Here is a 21,081-nt window from a genome sequence, read left to right on the forward strand (position 1 = left end):
TGGTTCCGGCTGGAAACCGACAGATAACCCATTGTATCTTTAAACACCTCTTTCTAGGCGCGAGCTCACTCATACAAACCACTACCTGCTCTGGCAACTGGAAGCCCTCAACACGGTAGGGACCACCAGGTACGCTCTTACGAGCGGTGCGCCTAAGCCTGGCCATCTTCTTGCTTAACTGCCATGGTTAGATTAAGACAAAACAAGTGAGTTGGAAACTCAGCAAGTAACTATATAGCAGTTCTACAATATCAATTCTCAATATACTTTGAACAAACTAGGACATTCTATCTTAGCTGACCTAGGTGGCAGATTTCCATATATTTATTTTTGTTTTCTTTGGGATAAGGAAAGGGTATCCGAAGAATAGTTGGGCTTTCAAGAAACAAAGCTCGAAACAGGACGAAAGCCGACATTCATCACAATTCATTATAGGATCAAAATAGATCTTTCGGTAGAGGAAAGCAACAGTATTTCAAGATATAGAATCATTCATATGATCAACAATTTCAGGAATCAGGGTTCTGAGCTTTAAGCTTCACATTAACATAATTAACTCTTTTCAAAGCAGTATAAACCATTTTTATTTCAACAAAATCAATTTGCTGAATAAAAGTTTCAGTTCCCTTTTTAAATAATCATTTAGAACCCTTGATTGGATCACTTATCTTTCTATTTCATTATATACGGGTGATCAGCCCGTATCGACCTCCATTCCGGTCTTTAAGGTACCATTTGGCATAATTTCAGCCTTAAATTGTACTAGTCCCACTAGCCTCTTACCATGACTGGACTAGTCCCACTAGCCTCTTACGTCTCAATCCAATCCATCAGGAATTCATTTGGAAAACCTTGAGTTGGAAAAACAAATAGGTTTTCTAAAATTCATTTTATCATTACCAAGCATTTGAAATCATTCGGAATCTTTCAAGTCGAAACTCATTCTTAATTCAGATTTTAAAGAAACAAAGTTCAGAGAGTGAATCAAAGATACGCAAGGAACAATTCTCAAGAATTCTGTATCAAGGATAATAAGGTACTAAATTTGAAGGATCAGTAATAACTTAGGGATCATTAGGGCGATCAAGAGAAACAGGGTATCATTAACAGAGTTATCCAAGATAATTAAAGGTTCAATATGATTCATGGCATTATAGGAAACTGGAACAGAAAGGCAGATTATCAAAGGGTGATATTAATAGGATTATCAATAACAGGTTATCAAGAACAAGGGTACTTCAAATCAATATCAAGGTTTCATAAAGCAAGGGTTTTATACTTTAACAGTTCAATACTCTACTTGGTATGAACAACATTTCCTTTATAATCATTTACACAAGTAATCAGAGTTACTTGCCTGAAATTGCTTTCCTGAGGGTTGAACTACTGCCACCTAGTAAATCCTTTCCTTTCCTAGCCTGAATGCCCTCACGCTCCGAATCTACAATAAAAACCAAAATCTTAATTAGATTCCCAACTCTCGTTCCCGGAACGATCACTTTATACGATAACTCGATTATATTCTTGACTCGAACTATACGAGTATAGCTTATACACATAAGCACATAGCACATAACCCATTCCTTTCTCGTAGCCTTTATATCTTTATGTACTCATTAATCAATTTGTACTCGCTTAAACTTACCTATTCTTCAAATCACACTAATATAATTCTTACGAGTACATGGTTTATTCTCAACTAAACCTTTACGACCATAATTATCACTTAAGGTTATCAAAACTAATTAATCTCCACCTTAACTCACATAAACATATAATACAATCCAAAAAAAATCATTCTCTTCTCTTTATTCTTCAAAATTCGAATCCAAATAAACATATAAATCACATAGTCTCTTAAAATTACTCATGCATTGACTTAACATCAAATCAAATCCTTTTTATTCCTACATTCCATTCGGCTATATCCATAAAACACAATTCAAAGGTCGAACATTGACATGCAAGCATTAGATTTGCTTAAAAACTTGAAATTAGTCCAACACTCATTCTTTTTAGCTTATTTTCAACTTGACAATTACATGCAAGGCTATACTTTAACATGCATCACTAATTTCTTTTGTAAATCAACATGCAAATCTCGAGACTAGCTAATTAACCAAGAATCAAGTTATTAAATTTTAATTCCCTTTTCATTAGTACAAAACTCGATCAAAGCTCAACATGCAATAACAATTCCATTTCTTTTAATCCATTAACCATCCTAATAACCATCCATAATTACTTTTTTCAACATGAAAATCAAATCAATTATTCCAAAGATCAAAACCATTCGGGTTTTTCAACAAAATGCCATGCAACTAGCAAAAACCAACATGCAAGTTCAAAAATCAAGAATTGAACTTAATCTAAACCAAAAGTACTTGATCAACAACAATTTGAACACTCATTCTTTAAAACCGAAACTTTATAACAAATTCTCGAACCACAACTCGACATGCACTTATATTTAACATACACACCTTCAAATCACAATCAAATCCTAATTCAAATCGATACTATAAACATTCATCAAATCATTTGAGTTTAACAACATTTTTAAACCAAGAACAACATTCGGATTCTTTTAATAAAAAACAACAAGCATGCAACACTCGAAACCATGTGTTTGAATTATGAGAGCTCAGTCAAAGCATCATAGCTCACCACCGGTTCACCCGAGTTCATCACCGGTGGCGGTGGCTTCACGGTGGTGCCCTCATTCGAGGGTGTCCAACCATAAAAACCCCCAATTTCTCAACAAAGCCAATGCAACAACTCCACATGCAATCTGATTTCAGTACGTTAATCACAGAACATGAACTAATCAAGCAAGCCCTCGGTTCTTGGCTCGAAACCGAACCCAACACACACACACACTACGGCATGCAAGCACAAACACACACATGCACACGAATTAAAGATCTTGTATGGATTAAGGATGAAGATTCATGGAGTGTTTCAAGGAATTAGAGAGGGAGAGGCAATATACCGAGAGAAATCGAAGAGAGAGAAAAAGAGAGTTGCCGAGAGAGAGAGAGTGAGAGTGAGAGAAAGAGAGAAAAGAGTGAGTGCACGGCAAGAAGAAGAAAATGGGGGAAGGAAGGAGTGTTTTATACTCCACCAAAGCAAGGGTAAAATGGTAATCTAATAACCCCCTTTTTAATTTACATTTTGTTTCTCTTTTTACTCAAATGCAATGAAATCCAAAGTAAAAATATTTTTCTCTCGGGAAGATGAAATTGTCTTGAATAAAAATCTTTAACACGTAGGTCTCGAAATTAGCTTTTTATCCATTACTCATAATAAGAATTTGAGCGAACGGTTGATTTTATATGAATTTTGCAAACTTGCTTTAATAAATACATTTTCCTCATAAAATCGATTCAAAAATGCAAGGTCCAACAATTAAATTCACTTATTATTTTTAAAAAGTCTCTAGGACCTCTATGAAGATAACAGAAAAAATCCCATGTTTTTATCCATCTCATATTATTTTATAAAAATGCACGAAGGTTAATTAAACCTTTATTTAAATCACATAATTCCTTTAAAATTCACAAAATTGACACAGAACATATAGTCATGCACACAGTCAAGCAATCACACACATATAGTCATATAACGACTCAGGTCTGATCATAGAATATATCACTCTTTAATCTTTATCCTCTTTTACGCGTACCGGGTCACGTTCAGCCTGACGGCCCGACGTTCAGCGTTTCGATTACGCTTCTCATTATCTTTGCCAATCAACACGTCTCTTAAAACGAAATACTTTATTCATTCACTTCACATATAATTCACATTTTATATTATTTAATTTTCATACTAGGACGGGTTCCGTTCTACCTGACGGCCCGAAATCACAGCTCGACTTCTAAGCTGACTCTTTAAATTGGAACATTTTTATCCCCGATCCTTAACTCTAGTATACAGATAAGACAAATAATCACCACTTAATCACATAATTATAATCTCATCACATAACACATAATTTATTTTCTTAATTACGACGCAAAATTCTCGGTTGTTACACGGCCGCGCGCTTCACCAGTGCGGGCGCGCTGCCTTTCTGTACTCCCAGTGCGGCCGCACGTAACACAAGCGTGGGCGCGCCTGCCTTCTGCCAAAACTTTATTTTTTCTTCTTCTTTATTCCTCGCAGCTTCGAGCCAGTCTTTCAAGCTTTTATTCCAACACATCCTAAACACCATATTAGCATCAAAATATAGCTAAATCACCTGATTTACGAAGTAAAGCCTGAAATGTAAAAACACTTGAAAACATGTTGAAACACAAATAACTTGAGTACAAATACACCAACTCAAATCTTATTAGAGCATAATTAAGTGTCATAAATGCCACTTAACACACCCCTAAACTTGAATCGATGCTTGTCCTCAAGCATAAACAGACTCAAAGAACAAGAAATAAAAATGCATGAATGCAACTAATATGAATGCAACGATCACCAAATAATTACTAAACCAATAAACTAGCAACACCTCAGCAAATACAAGTATTCGCATAAAGATCCATCAAATCTTACCAATCAAACTACACACCAGAGACGTGCGTGTATGCAATGCTTACAGATATACTATCGTAACTAGATTGACAATCATAACTCACTACTTATCAAAACAATCGCAAGTTTATAAATAAAATAAAAGCTAGACTCAAAATAACTTATAACACTTCAATTCTTATATCAGAGTTAACAAGGATTCATGCTTTTATTCACAACAAAACAACATAAATATGCTTATTTGATCGTGCAATGAGTGAGGTCCATAAAAGACTTATACAGTTGTACCCATATAGCGAGCGTTAGGTTAGCGGATCCCAGACTATAGAAGCCTTAGGTCACTAGGTACAAAGTCCCCTAAGAACTTAATAACTCGAGTACTAAAGAGCCCACTCGTGATCAATTATACATAAAACTCATTCTTTTCTTTTCTTTTTCTTTTTTCTATATTTTTTTTCTCTTTCTTTTTTTCTATTTCTGAATGAGTGTGTTTCGCTCCATCTCATTCAACCCTAGACTACTCATAAAAATATGAGCCGGCTACTAGCCATTTGACACCTATCCACACAACTAGCAATGAAATCCAATTTCTCCAATTTTTAAATATCCATGTCACTATTTTTAAGAGAATACCCTAAATTCTAAATATAAACAAATGATTAAACCTCAAAAAATCAACAAATCATGACTATGATCTAGCACTGTAGCAACCTATAAGACTTAGTGAAATATAAATGTCTCTAGCATGCAAATCAATCCAATAAGACTCAACATCACTAAATACGACATCACTACACTAGCATCAATATCACCAATTAATCGGAAAAATTATCTAAGGGAATCATAATATAATGCAAATGTATGAAACTACATGAACAAATTATCATAAAAACTACCAAAAATATAATAAAAAAATACATGGCAAAATATATGCAACTATATGAAATAAAACTATTATGAACATGCAAACTATATGTTAGGTCACACAAACACTGTAGAGGGGGTGAATACAGTGTATAGTACACTCAAATCGAACTTAAAGAACTTAAGTAACAGAAAACAAACTTTATTGAAATAATAAACTCTGTTACAGTATGGAACTGTTACCTCTCAGTGATGAACAAATATCACGAGAGCTGCTAGGGTTATATAGAATAATAACTTCGATAATGATAACACTTATAGTGTAAACCCTATGCCTGTGTTTATATACTACACAGTTACAAGATAATCGCTAATTGATATGGAATATAATTCTGCTTCCTAAAATATATCAATCAGATATCTTCTATTCCAAGTATTCCATTCTTCACGGAATTCCTTCTTCATGCATATCTCTTCTTATGTTTATCTCGATCTTCTTTCCTTTAATCAGCTACTGTCCTTATCTGATTTTCCTCCAGCACTTAAGTTCTGATATCTATCTTCTGATGATTATCTCCTGATAATATAAGTACTGATATCCTTAAGTCCTGACTTCCAGTATAAGTACTGATCAACAGTTAAGTACTGATTTATCCTGTTCACGTAAGATCTGAAAGCTAAACATAAAACATATTAGCCATGACATTATCAAATATATCTAACAATCTCCCCCAACTTGTAAATTAACAAAATATACAAGTTAAACAGATATTTGTTGATGTCAAAAATATTAAGTACAAATGCATGAGAAATAGACTAGATAACTACAACTTACAGTCCTTAAAGTTTTACCAATTTCAACTTCTGATAACAACTTCAATCTGTATAAATATCAGAATTTAAGCAGTTGTAGATCTTCGACTTGGCTTCATCATCTTCTGATCTCTCTGATGTCAGGAGTTGTTCTGAGATAGTTCTTCAACAAACATTTCTCAGCATATCTTAGTTCATCAATCATTCTCCTTTTAACACCTTTAAGCTCTACAGTATCTTCACCAGTTTGAAAGATTGCAGCTCTGAGATCATTAATCTTTGCTTTCCTTAACTCCTGATCTAGTCTTATAACATAAGCTTTGTCAGATTCAAGATTGAATTCAAGCCCCTTAATACCAAGATACGTTCTGATCTGTGCAGTATTAGGCTTCATATCAACAATATCACCATTGTGATCTCTGTACTTTGGAACATATCTACTGTCAGACTTAACAGAATAAAGCCTTTTCTGTCTCTGAATCTGTTCTTTTAAGTAGTTTGCAGCAGTCTCTGTTATTCTGTCATCCACTTGAAGTAAGAAAAGTACATGCTCCAATTCTTCAAAATACTTCAAAGGAATGGCATTTTGTCTTATATGATAAACCCTACCATCTGTCATGAAATACAACATGATATATTCTTTCAAGTAGGTATGGTAAACCATCTGTACAGATTCCAGTTGATTCAATCTCTCAGGAGTTGCTCCAATACCTGGTTCACTCAAGGAAGTTGGATCATCGGTAGTGTTGTGTACTCTTCTTTCATCAGCACTTCCCAATCCAGTTTTATCTCTAGCTTCCTTTCCAGTAACTACTCTTGCTTCAAAACCACTTGGAGTAGTCTTCAAAGATTGAGTCTGTTTTACTTTAGTGAATCCTGGTAGGAGTGTTTTAGATCTATTTTCTGATATCAAGTTAACTTGAGCACTGTCAGAGGTTACTTGCTTCTTCTGAATATCAGAACTTACAATTTCTTGACTCTGAACAACTTGAGCCATGTCAGAGGTTGTTTTAAGAACTTTTCTTGAAGTCAGAGCAAGATCATCTTTTCCATCAGTAATTTCTTCTTCCTCAGGAGGTACATAAGGCTTGATAGGTTCACCAACCTTTTCTTTACCTTTGGATCTTGGATCTATCTGTGGTTGTGATCTAGCCAAAGTTTCTTCAGTATGTATCCTTTCTTTGATCACAATGCCTTTAGGTTTTGGAAGTAACTTTTTACCAGAAGCTTCAGATTTAGATGTGACTTTCTCTGATTTAAGTCTGGCTTCTTCTTCCTTTAAACTTTCCAAGTCCATCCCTGGATTTTCTTGAAGAAATAACTGTCTTGACATTTCCTCATCAAGATCTAGAAGTTCATCAGAACTTATCCTTTTACCAGCAGCAGAACTTATTCTTTTCCCAGTATCAGAACTTGTTCTGTGACTAGCTTGTCTTGATATAAACCTTCTACCTTGACTATGACCACTACCCATTCCAGAGTTTCCTTGGTCATCTTTTCCATCATCCTTTCCTTGCAGTGTCTTGTTGGTTTTGCATTTGGACTTAATTACCTTCTCCCCTTTTTTGGCATCAGCAGGTAATAAAAGAGAGATAAGTAGTTCCACTGAGGTCTGGATTTCAGTAAGTTGCGATTGCTAAGAAGCTTGATTTGTCAGAATTTGATCAATCTGAGCTTGTTGCTTCTCTTGAGTTTTCTCAATATAAGCAACCCTGTCAATGGTAGGTTGGAAGAACTTTTTCTTATCAATTTTCCAAACTTGTTCCTGTTTGATAAAGTTCTCCTGAATCTTGTGTAGCTCTGCATGAGTGTTGGAATGAAGACCTTGTAGATGTTTAGTACTCAATGCAGTGACTCTAAGCTGGGTTTTAAAATCATCAGAATGTAACATTTCATCAGCTTTAGTCAAGTGCTCAGCAAGATGTAAAGCATTTGGAACACATGTAACTGAGTTCCATTCCTTAGTCCACTCCTGACCTGCAGGAGTCTCACTCCAAGGTACTGGTGCATCCCTGATAACAAACTCCTTTACCAGTTCAGACTTAGGAAGAGTCAGTGGAGGAGTATGTCCTGAAGGACCTGCTTCATCAGCATCTACAGTTGTAGCAGCCTCACCAGTATCTCCAACATTTGCAGCATCAGAACTTAGAGAATCAGTATCTTCTGATAAGACAACAGTGTGAGTAGCAATGGAGGCTTCAGCATCCTCTAATTGCTGATCTGATACTAAGTTCTGATCAACCGCCATATCCTGATGCTTACCTAAAATCTGATCATCAGCATCTTGATGCAGAGAAGGTGTTGGTGATAACTCAGGAGTTTGAACAGCATCAGTAACAGGTGTTGTGGAAGGATTATTTGCTGTTGGAGCTTCTAAGAAAAGTATTTCAGGCACAACCAGGTTCTGAATATCAATTTCAGCACTTGTGCCTGGATCAACAAGAGACACAGAAGGTGAATTAGCCTTGTCAGATACAGCTTCCTGAGATGGAGTTGATGGAGAAGAAGTGACTGGAGCAAATTCCTTGTCTTGTGAGATCAGAGATTCCTGATCCCCTTCCTTAGCTGCTTCCTCCTCATCATCTGAAACTGGCCTTTGTGCCCTCTGTTTCTTGTACTTCCTTGTTGATTTGGATTCCTTGGGAGTTTCAGGAACTGTCATACGTCTAAGCCTCTTGAGAAGCCTAGAACCCCCAATTGCAGAATCCTTCTGAGAAGTTGCCTTCTCAGCTTCATTTACCACAGGTTCTGAAGAAGGAATCTGATCCTCAGAATCTGATTCATCTCTCAAAGTAATTCTCCTCCTCTTTTGAGGTGTTTGAGGAACAGTCTTTGTTCTCTTTGGCTTAGAGGATGTAGGCTTCACAGTAGGTGCTGAAGAAGAAGGTTGAGCAGTCTGTGAAGTGGAGAGATAGGATTTGAGATAAGTTCTGAGGGTAGGTTTAGTAGAATGAGAGGTAGGTACTGAGGTTGATGGATTTTGGTTATGGTGAGTTGGTTGAACATTTGAGTAAACAGATTTGTAAGTAGCAGGATCAGCATTTACCAGAATCTGTTTCACAGACTGAGGGATCTGTAATTGTCTCACCATTGATTTCTTTGTGTCAGCATTTATCAGGTCGTTAAAGTACCTTTTTGCAACCTTAAAAGGTGGGGTTTGAGTGCTGACTAATTGGGGTTCATCAGTACAGTAAGTGTAAATAAGTTGACAGAATCTAGCAAAATAAACAACATCTCTATCCTCTGTCATCCTATCCCCAATAAAACCAATTATTCCAGTTGTAAAATCAAAATGAGTTTGATGGATAATAGCATACCCTATGTGCTGACTCAGAATTGGGATAGCATCAAAATTTGAACATTTGTTCCCAAAAGCTTTGGTGATGCAATCAAAGAAGAAACTCCATTCTCTTCTGATATTAGCCCGTTTCAACTGTCCAAGTTTCGTCAGACTCTTTTCATATCCCAATTCAGCCATTAACTCCCGAAGGGCTGAGTCCTCTGGAACTGAGAAAGTACAATCCTCGGGAAGATGTAAAGCCCTGCGTACTGTACTAGGAGTGACTACAAAAGATGAATCACTCACTTGGAAGATAATACTGGGAGTTCCACGGTTACCACCATCATCAAAAACGCCAGTCCTCCAGAACCTCAGAACTTGTTGACTTGAAAATAATTCAGGCTGAGTTAAGGCGTACCCAACCTCACTATGTGCAAGAAGATCTTGCACAAAGTGCAATTCAGATGGAGCTTCATCATGATCAAGAATTGCAGTATAGTTGTTTGGAACAAACTTTGCTCCATCAATGATTAAATCCTTTGGTGCCATGTGAAAAAAAAATTGAGAATTAAGTATGCCTGATAGGTGTTTGATATAATATCTGTATGAAAACAACGGAAATAGTAAAGTGAAGGAGAGTAAAAGTAAGAAGAGAGATAAAAGATGAAGAAATTAAAAAGATTAAAGAAATCTTCTCTCTGCTGTACTTATACAAAAAAATATTACCGTTGGACACCTGTCAGACATGCAGTAATAACGGATAGTTACTGGGCTTGAGAAAACAGTAATCATTACTTACCCATTTGCCGAGTTTAAAGGAAAAACTATTCCATTTATCAAGGGAAATAATTCAAATTTTAATCCGTTATCACTGATTGAATTATTTGTCACTGCAACATTAATATTCTGAAAATAAATCATGTTAAAAATGACCGAGATAATTTCAATGAATAAGTGCTGACAGAGAATCAGGACTTAACTAAAGGCACAATTTAAATGGTCATCAGAATATCAATCAGGATTTATCAACTCAAGATAAAATAACTCAGAGACACAATCTTGAAGTAAAAACAGTTTTCATTAATATATCAAGTCAATACATTTATGAAATAGAAATTACATCAATACTTATACAAGATTTTCCCTAAGCTTCTAATCCTAACATCAACAGCTTTAGTCCTGGCTAAGAAGCCTGACAAAGCTGAGGATGAAGAAGAACAGGAAGAAGACAAGATTAAGTCATCTTCCTCTTCCTATCTTCGACGAACAAGATGGCGAGTCGTATGATTCGCTCTTGCTGACGGATAGCTTCCCGCCTTTCCTCCTCCAGGTGCTCCAGATGGCGATGGTAATCCATCTCGAAGAATAGAAGGTGAGCCAGCACCTCCTATGGGACAGAGTCCCAGATCTCCTCAGGAATGGCTGTTATATGCCACTCCTGCTGCCACTCGGCACAACTGAGCTCCATTGTGAAGGTTTGTGTGTTCAAAAACATGTTGTATCGAACCATTGTGTTGTTGACAGAAGAAGGAGGATAAGTGTGTGAGAAGAATGTGATGGAAAGACTGATGTGAAGTGGTTGCTTATATAGGCAAGAGAATGCCAAGAGACGCAAAGATATTTAATGCTGATAGGTAGAATTAATTCGACCTCGTCTCCCTAGACTTTGAAAAAGAATAACAGTCATTGGAAAGAGGAATCATGGTCTAGACCGCACAAGACACAAGAAACAGTGGACTGTTCAAGTAAAAAACCATTAATCCTAATCATAGTGACTATTAATCTTCCACTTCAACATATTTGAGTACAAACTGAGACTGTTATCAAATTTTATTCAAAGATAAGCCAAGTAAAGGATTAGACTGAGAAATCAGAACTTAGACCTATACCAGAACTTAACAGTCATCAGAACATAATTTCTTAACTCGAAAAAGGAATGCCCATCTTAGTAAATCCTCATACAAGTTCTGAGTTATGGACGTCAGAACTTAATCATCAGAACGTGTAACTTAGAACTTTTCCTCAGAATTTGTGCAATAAGGACACACTGACTGTTTATCGAAAATAACATAGACCACCACAGAAATTTTCATCATTCAGATGGAGTGATTAGTGTGTGCATTAAGTTAAAAACAAACAAAGAGTAAAGTCTGATTCACTGCAGTACATCTTAGAAATAAGGCATAACTAAACTTTTGCTAAAGATCTGTCATTGTCCTGAAACCGACTGAAGAATGAGTTTATGCTTGAGTCCACCTCAACTATTTTGTGCTAATTTTATGCATCTTTTGAAATTCTATTTTACAGTGGCTTCTCAGTGTAAGTGAGTCACGACTGTTTATCAGAATTTATGCTATTTTCCGAGTATTTCTCCAGTAATCATAGAGTGTGAAAAGTCACCAAGAAAATATTTTGCTTTTCTGATGCATATTTACTTAATACCAGCAATGCACTTGGGTCGTCTCTTCCACATTTTTACTCTAGATCTCAAAGGAGTACCTGATTTTATTCTTTGATCTTTTTGCTTTTTCTTTTGATAAGAGAGGTCTATCAGCACTTAGTGCATTCAGCAGTTTTACTAGTATCAGAACTTAACAGATGAGTAGCATTATTCTAATTTGTGACTTAGTAATAAGATATACAAAGTGAACTTAACTAAGCTCAATTATCAGAATTTGCTAGTGTCATAAGATTTCCACTGAAATAATTACTTCTTCCATGGAATCATTTGTTTATTGAAGACTACTAGGTCAGTATCTAGCACAGTTATCCTCATAGGATCGAATAATTACTGAAATAGACATATCACTTATCAGAGTTGAGAAATATATATCAGACAACAGTCAGTACTTAAAAATATTTAGCAATTAAGCACAGAATACACAATGAGATTAATTCTGTAAATACTGAGCATAAAGTCTGATAACACATAAAAGTCTAAGCAGATTTAGAGAAGGAACCTGAAACCATTCCAAGTTCATTTACCAATCTTGTAAAAGTAGCTTCACATAATGGTTTTGTGAAGATATCTGCCAACTGTTGATCTGTGGGAACAAAATGCAATTCTACTGTACCTTCATCCACATGTTCCCTGATGAAGTGGTACATGATGCTGATGTGCTTTGTCATAGAGTTTTGAACTGGATTACCTGTCATAGCAATAGCACTTTGATTATCACAGTAAATAGGGATTTTGAAATATGTTAACCCATAATCCAGTAACTGATTCTTCATCCAAAGAATCTGTGCATAACAGCTTCCTGCAGCAATATACTCTGCTTCTGCAGTTGATGTGGAAATTGACTTTTGTTTCTTGCTGTACCAAGAAACCAATCTGCCTCCAAGAAATTGGCAGCTTCCACTTGTGCTTTTCCTGTCAATTTTGCAACCTGCAAAATCTGCATCTGAGTAACCTATTAGTTTAAAATCTGATTCTCTAGGATACCATAATCCCAGAGCAGCTGTTCCTTTAAGATACTTAAAGATTCTTTTTACAGCTGTTAAGTGAGGTTCTCTTGGATCTGCTTGAAATCTTGCACAAAGACAGGTAGCATACATGATATCAGGTCTATTAGCAGTTAGATAGAGTAGAAAGCCAATCATACCTCTGTAGTCAGTAATATCTACTAATTTACCGGTATCCTTATCCAGTTTTACTGCAGTGGCCATTGGAGTGGATGCACTTGAACAATCTTGCATTCCAAATTTCTTTAGCAAGTTTCTGGTGTACTTGGTTTGACAAATAAAAGTGCCTTCCTCATTCTGCTTGACTTGAAGGCCCAGAAAATAGCTAAGTTCCCCCATCATACTCATCTGATATCTTGACTGCATTAGTTTGGCAAACTTCTTGCAAAGTTTGTCATTTGTAGATCCAAAAATGATATCATCAACATAAATCTGGACCAGAAGTAAGTCCTTTCCATGGTTGAGGTAGAACAGTGTTTTGTCTATTGCCCCTCTGTTGAATCCACTTTCCAGAAGAAACTGAGCTAAAGTCTCATACCATGCTCTAGGAGCTTGCTTAAGTCCATAAAGTGTTTTATCAAGCCTGTAGACATAATCTGGATGTTTGGTATCTACAAAACCTAGAGGTTGTTCAACATATACCTCTTCCTCCAATTCTCCATTGAGAAAAGCACTTTTCACATCCATTTGAAAGACAGTAAACTTTTTGTGAGCAGCATAAGCCAAAAATATCCTTATGGCTTCTAACCTAGCAACTGGTGCAAATATTTCATCATAATCAATTCCCTCCTGTTGAGAGTATCATTTTGCAACCAGCCTTGCCTTATTCCTTGTAATTATGCCATCACTGTCAGTTTTGTTTCTGAATACCCACTTTATACCAACAACAGATCTATTCTTTGGTCTTGGCACTAGGGTCCAGACTTTGTTTCTTTCAAATTCATTCAACTCTTCCTGCATTGCTTGCACCCAATCAGCATCTTGAAGAGCTTCTTCTACTTTCTTTGGCTCAGTCTGAGAGAGAAAAGAATTGTATAGACACGCATTTGAAGTACCTGTTCTAGTTCTGACACCTGCATCAGGATTTCCAATTATTAAATCAGGTGTATGTGATTTTGTCCACTTCCTTGCAGATGGAATGTTTTCTCTAGAACTGGATGCTCCCCCATGATCCATGCTATCTTCATTTTCATTTTCTGATGCTCCCCCTGAAACTGTGCTCTCTGAGTTGGATTTTTCAGTATTTAGATTTCCAGCACTATCAGAACTTGGCTTATCAGAACTTGACGAATCAGAACTTGAAGAGCCAGATGCATGTTCTGATGTTTCTTGAGATGTGGTAGGATCTTGAGTATGCTCCCCCTGCATAGGTGCATCTTCCTTTAATGTAGTCATCACAGTTGCAATAACATCAGAGTTTAATCCGTCAGAGTTTGTAGTATCAGGACTTAGACTGTCAGGATTTTCAGTATCAGAATATGAGTCTTCATTTTCAAATCTCAGCTGATCATGGTCAACGAAATCTTTAAGACCAGTGATCTTCTTGTCATCAAAAGAGACATTGATAGATTCCATGACCACTTTTGTTCTCAAATTATAGACTTTGAAGGCTTTTGTGGAAAGTGGATATCCAACAAAGATTCCTTCATCAGCTTTTAGATCAAACTTTGATAGCTGTTCAGGATGAGTCTTGAGAACAAAACACTTGCATCCAAATACATGAAAATATTTCAGATTTGGCTTCTTTTTCTTCACTATCTCATATGGTGTTTTTCCATGCTTGTTAATGAGTGTTGCATTTTGAGTAAAACTAGCAGTCTGCACAGCTTCAGCCCAGAAATAGGTTGGAAGCTTTGCTTCTTCACGTATTGTACGTGCAGCTTCAATGAGAGTTCTATTCTTCCTTTCAACAACTCCATTTTGTTGTGGAGTTCCAGGAGCAGAAAATTCCTGCTTTATTCCATGGCTTTTGCAGAACTCTTCCATTATCAAATTCTTGAACTCAGTGCCATTATCACTCCTTAAAATTTTCACAGAGTCTTTGACCATTTTATCCAGCTGTTTGACATGATCAATCAAGATAGATGCAGTTTCACTTTTTGTGTGCAAGAAATACACCCATGTGTATCTGGTGAACTCATCCACTATGACCAACGCATACTTCTTCTTTGCAATAGACATGACATTTACTGGACCAAATAGATCAACATGTATAAGATGATAAGGCTCAAGAATTGATGATTCAGTCTTGCTCTTGAATGAAGATTTTCTTTGTTTGGCTTTCTGACATGAATCACAAAGACCATCAGGAGCAAATACTGTGTTTGGCAATCCTCTCACAAGATCTTTCTTGACCAGTTCATTTATATTGTTGAAATTTAAATGAGAGAGTTTCTTATGCCAATTCCAGCTTTCTTCAATTGATGCTCTACTTAACAGACAGATTGCAGAGCCATCAGTACTTGTTGAAAGCTTAGCTTCATAAATGTTACCACGTCTATATCCTTTCAGAACAACTTTGCCTTTAGATTTACTCACAATTTCACAGTGTTCTTCAAAGAAATCAACATGATAACCTCTGTCACAGATTTGACTTATACTCAGAAGGTTGTGTTTAAGTCCTGAGACCAGAGCTACTTCTTTAATGATGACATTCCCAAGATTGATATTGCCATATCCCAATGATTTTCCAATGTTGCCATCTCCATAAGAAACACTTGGGCCAGCTTTCTCCACAAAGTCTGATAGCAGGGCCTTATTTCCAGTCATATGACCTGAACATCCACTATCCAGAACTAGAATATTTTTCCTGTTGCCCTGCAATCATAAAGACCACTAATTATTAGTTTTAAGGACCCAGACTTGCTTGGATCCTTTGGCCTTATTAAGTTTGTTAACATTTGCAGCGGATTTAGCATCAGAGTTTATGTTAACATTTTTCTTATCAGAATTTACATTATCAGACTTTGAATCAGAATTTATACTAGAAGGAACAATGGAAACTTTCTTCAAAGAAGGTTTTATTTGATAATAATCATAGTACAAACTATGATATTCCTTACAAGTATAAATGGAATGCCATAAACTACCACAATGAAAACAAGGATTTTATGGTTTGTATCTAACTGACTGACTCTTAACTCCTGATTTTGAAGGTAAGGAGTTAATATTCTTATTTTTCCTGCAAAAAGAAGCCAGATGGTTAGAACTTCCACAGTTATGACATGTTTTCCTAGGAGCATCAGGAACAGGTTTATAATCATTGTTTTTATTCACACCTTCCTTTCCATTCCTATTTTTCCTAGGTGATTTTACCTTGTTTGCATTCTTGACATCTTTCAGCTTATGCTTAAGCTGCTTCTTTGTCATTAAGCCTATGTTTACTTCAGCTGTCTTTTCCTTTGTTTCAGCAGCTTCAGAACTGCTCTCAGCACTTTCTTTATCAGCATTTGCCATCAATGCATAGTTCTCCTCACTTTCAGAGTCTGAAGTGTCTGTCCAGCTTTTCTGCTTTGTGACAAGAGCCTTGCCTCTGTCACCCTTTACCTTCTTGCAGTCAGGAGATATGTGGCCTTTCTCACCACAGTTATAGCATTTAACATTGGTATAATCTCCTCTGTCAGACTTTCCTCCTCTGCCTTCAGATCTTCTGAAATTCTTCTTATCAGAACTTATGCTTTTCCTGGAAAACTTCTTTCCCTTCCTGAACTTCCTGTTTGCAATCTTTGTGATTCCTTTCACCATAAGAGCACACAGCTTCATCATCTCCTCATCAGCATCAGTCTCAGGCAAGCTTTCAGAATCTGAGTCATCATCACTCTCAGAACTTGATGACTCAGTATCAGACTTTATGAAAAGAGCTTTACCCTTGTCTTTCTTTGAGGAAGCTGCTTTGGGGAATTCTTCTTCAGCCTTAAGAGCAACTGTCCTTGACTTTCCTCCTTTCCTCTTGCTTCTTTGTTCCATCTCCAGCTCGTGTGTCTTGAGCATTCCATAGATTTCGTCAAGAGTTGTTTCATCAAGATTGTAGTTGTCTCTTATTGTCGTTGCCTTCAAATCCCAGCATTCAGGAAGAGCTAACAGGAACTTAAGGTTTGAATCTTCAAGATCATACTCTTTATCAACCAATGACAAATCATTCAAAAGTTTGACAAATCTATCATATAAATCATTCAATGACTCATTAGTCTTTGAGTCAAAGTGTTCATACTCTTGAGTGAGTATTGTCTTCCTGTTCTTCTTAATTGTGTCAGTTCCCTGACATCTTGTTTCCAGAGCATCCCATATCTCCTTAGCAGTCTTGCAGTTGATTACCCTGTTTGACATTACATTATCAATGGCACTATGCAGTAGGTGTTGTACCTTAGCATCCTTAGCAATTGATGATATGTCCTCAGCAGTATAATCACTCTTCTCCTTTGGTACGGTCATTGCTGCTTCACCTGCAACTGCAACAGCGAGTTTGGTTGGTTTGTGAGGACCTTCCTTGATTCTATCAAGGTATTCTGGATCTGTTGCTTCCAGGAACATGGTCATCCTTACCTTCCATATTGGATATTCAGATGGTCTCATTATAGGGACTCTGATGGTCTCATACCGACTCTGAATTTATGTCTTCGGTGGTTCCTCAGTTTTAGTAGGCTTAGTTGGAGTTTCTGTGTCCGACATGATTGTGTTTGGATCTTTAACTGTATGTATGTTAACAGATAAGCTCTGATACCAATTGTTAGGTCACACACACACTGTAGAGGGGGTGAATACAGTGTATAGTACACTCAAATCGAACTTAAAGAACTTAAGTAACAGAAAACAAACTTTATTAAAACAATAAACTCTGTTACAGTATGGAACTGTTACCTCTCAGTGATGAACAAATATCACGAGAGCTGCTAGGGTTATATAGAATAATAACTTCGATAATGATAACACTTATAGTGTAAACCATATGCCTGTGTTTATATACTACACAGTTACAAGATAATCGCTAATTGATATGGAATATAATTCTGCTTCCTAAAATATATCAATCAGATATCTTCTATTCCAAGTATTCCATTCTTCACGAAATTCCTTCTTCATGCATATCTCTTCTTATGTTTATCTCGATCTTCTTTCCTTTAATCAGCTACTGTCCTTATCTGATTTTCCTCCAGCACTTAAGTTCTGATATCTATCTTCTGATGATTATCTCCTGATAATATAAGTACTGATATCCTTAAGTCCTGACTTCCAGTATAAGTACTGATCAACAGTTAAGTACTGATTTATCCTGTTCGCATAAGATCTGAAAGCTAAACATAAAACATATTAGCCATGACATTATCAAATATATCTAACACTATATGAGACTCACACAAACATATTCCTTCAACTACTACCCCCAAACTTAAAATATTCACTATCATCAGTGATGGTAATCGTAAGGAATCAGGCATACCTACTCTGAATCAGAATCCTCACCCTCAAACGATGGAGTATCAGGTGTGTCCGGAGGTGGATACACGGAATCCTCACCAAAAACTGGCCACTGAATGTCAACTGCGGTGGCTCTAAATGCAATCCCAAGTGCCTGGGTGAGATCGCGTGCAAACTGACTATGGATGTCTTGCATTGCATCCATCCTCCTTGCAAGATGCCTATACTGCGTCGAACTCAAACCAGCTCTCATCTCTGCTCCTGCTGCCTCCCCCTGCTGCTGCTGCGATCCTGACGGTCCAGCCTTCTCTCCATACTGAGCTCTCCAAGCTGCTCTACGGGCATGTTGAGAACCTCCTGCTATAGCTGCTTCCATAGGCACACCACCTGGTAAATGATCATATTAGTAACCAAGCCCCTTTGGATCGGGCTTCCATCCATACCACTCAACCATGCTGTGCTGTGTAGAACTGTCAATAGGAGCACTGGGAATCTGAAGCTGCTCATGTGCGGGCTAATGAACACCAACTGCCATGCACAACTTCATCACAATGGACGCATAAGAAATAGCCCCAGTAGTACCTCCTCTCAAAAACCTAAGGATCCCCTTAGGTATCACCATCCCCAAATCAATGTAATCACCCTGCAGAATACCCCAAAGCATACGAGCACGCTCCACCGTAATTTCATGCACATGCGAAGATGGCATGATGTAAGCACAAATAAACGAGTTCCAAGCCCGTGTATACCTTCATGCACGAAGAAGTGAATGTGGAGTAATCAGTAGTGCCCCTCTTGAACTTCCAATGAGTCTCAGGCACACAGAGAGTAGCAATGATGAGATCGAAATCGAAGTCCTCAGGAGCCTTATCATTCCAAGTGTCCTGGTCCACCTTTCTCGCAGGCTGCTCAATCACTGTCCTGATAGCCTCAGCACTGTACTCAACAGTCCTCCCCCTCACCACCGTAAAACAATTATTCTATGCCTTGGCGTTGGCGTAGAACTCCCGCACAACACTCATGGGCACAGCAACGGGAGCCTCACAAAAAGAAACCCAGCCCATCTCCAAAATCATCTCCAATAGCCTACCATCTTGTCCTGATGGCAGAAATCCTCTCTCCTTAGCAATAGGCTTCGAGAGAAGCCTCTTGTACTCCTCCTCAGCCTCGGGAGTAGAGAACCTGGGCCTCACACCACTCGCAGTAGAAGAATTGGTGGCGCTGCTTCGAACTTGAGTTCTCTGTCTTTTGGGTGCCATCAGATTGAAAAAAAAAGTGAATAAAAGCTTAAGTGTTTAGAGAGAATATGTGTTTGAGAGTTTATGAATTGGTGGAGAAGATGTATGTAAGTGTATGTATTTATAGGTGGAGGGGTGTGAATTTGATAAGGAATAGAAGTGGGAATTAATTATGGGAATCGTGGGAATAATGGAATTGATTAGGAGAGGGAATTATGGGATGTGGGAGAGTAAAAATCGGGTTAGAATTGATTTTGGAATTAAAATACAGATTTTCTCTAATAAAACTGTTGTTTTTATTTTTTTGAAACAGGGACTCGGCGCGCGAGCGCGCGCTAGGACAGCGCGGGCGTGCTTGGTTACTGGAAAAACAGCGCGGCCAAGCGCGGGCGCAACCAACTTCTGAACTTGGCCCCGAATTTTTTTATTTTTCTGATTTTTTTGTGTTTTTCTCTTTTCTTCTTGCTTCCTTCACCTGCTAATGTACAACATACTTGGGTTGCCTCCTAAGAAGCGCTTCTTTTACGTTGCTGGCTCGACATAGAATCACGAGATCAAGTGGACAATACAACGGCACTAACCACCTCGCGGTTTACCGTATCACCATAATAATGCTTCAACTATTGACCATTTACCTTGAATGCTTGGCCCGGATCATTCTAAAAAATTTCCACCGCTCCATGTGGAAACACGGTTTTGATTATGAAGGGCCCTGACCATCTTGACTTCAACTTACCAGGAAAAAGATGGAGACGAGAGTTGAATAAAAGAACTTGTTGCCCTGGCACAAATTTCTTGAGCACTAGACCCCGATCGTGCCACCTCTTGACTTTCTTCTTGTACATTTTGTTGTTCTCGTAAGCTTGAAGTTGAAATTCGTCAAGTTTGTTCAATTGAAACATCCTTTTCTTTCTAGCTGCATCCAAGTCCAGATTCAATTTCTTCAAAGCCCAATAAGCTTTATGCTCGAGCTCCACCGGCAAATGACACCCCTTACCATAAACCAACTGAAACGGCGAGATTCCCAGTGGAGTTTTATATGTTGTTTTATATGCCCAAACAGCTTCATCAAGCTTCAAAGACCAATCCTTCCTTGACGGACATACCACTTTCTCTAAAATGCGCTTTATCTCTCTGTTAGATACATCAGCTTGACCATTTGTCTGAGGATGATAAGCCGTAGCAATGCGATGATTCACATTATACCTCTTCATCATGGCAGTGAACTTGCGGTTGCAAAAATGCGACCCCTCATCACTAATTATGACTCTTGGAATCCCAAACCTTATGAATATCTGCTTGTGAAGAAAATTAAGCACGACTTTTGCATCGTTCGTTGGCAATGCCTTAACTTCAACCCATTTTGACACGTAATCAACTGCCAACAAGATATACTGATTGTTGCAAGATGAGACAAATGACCCCATGAAATCAATTCCCTAAACATCGAAGACCTCAACCTCGAGAAGCACATTA

This window comes from Apium graveolens, chromosome 3, assembly GCF_009905375.1.
Source record: "Apium graveolens cultivar Ventura chromosome 3, ASM990537v1, whole genome shotgun sequence".
NCBI lineage: Eukaryota > Viridiplantae > Streptophyta > Magnoliopsida > Apiales > Apiaceae > Apium > Apium graveolens.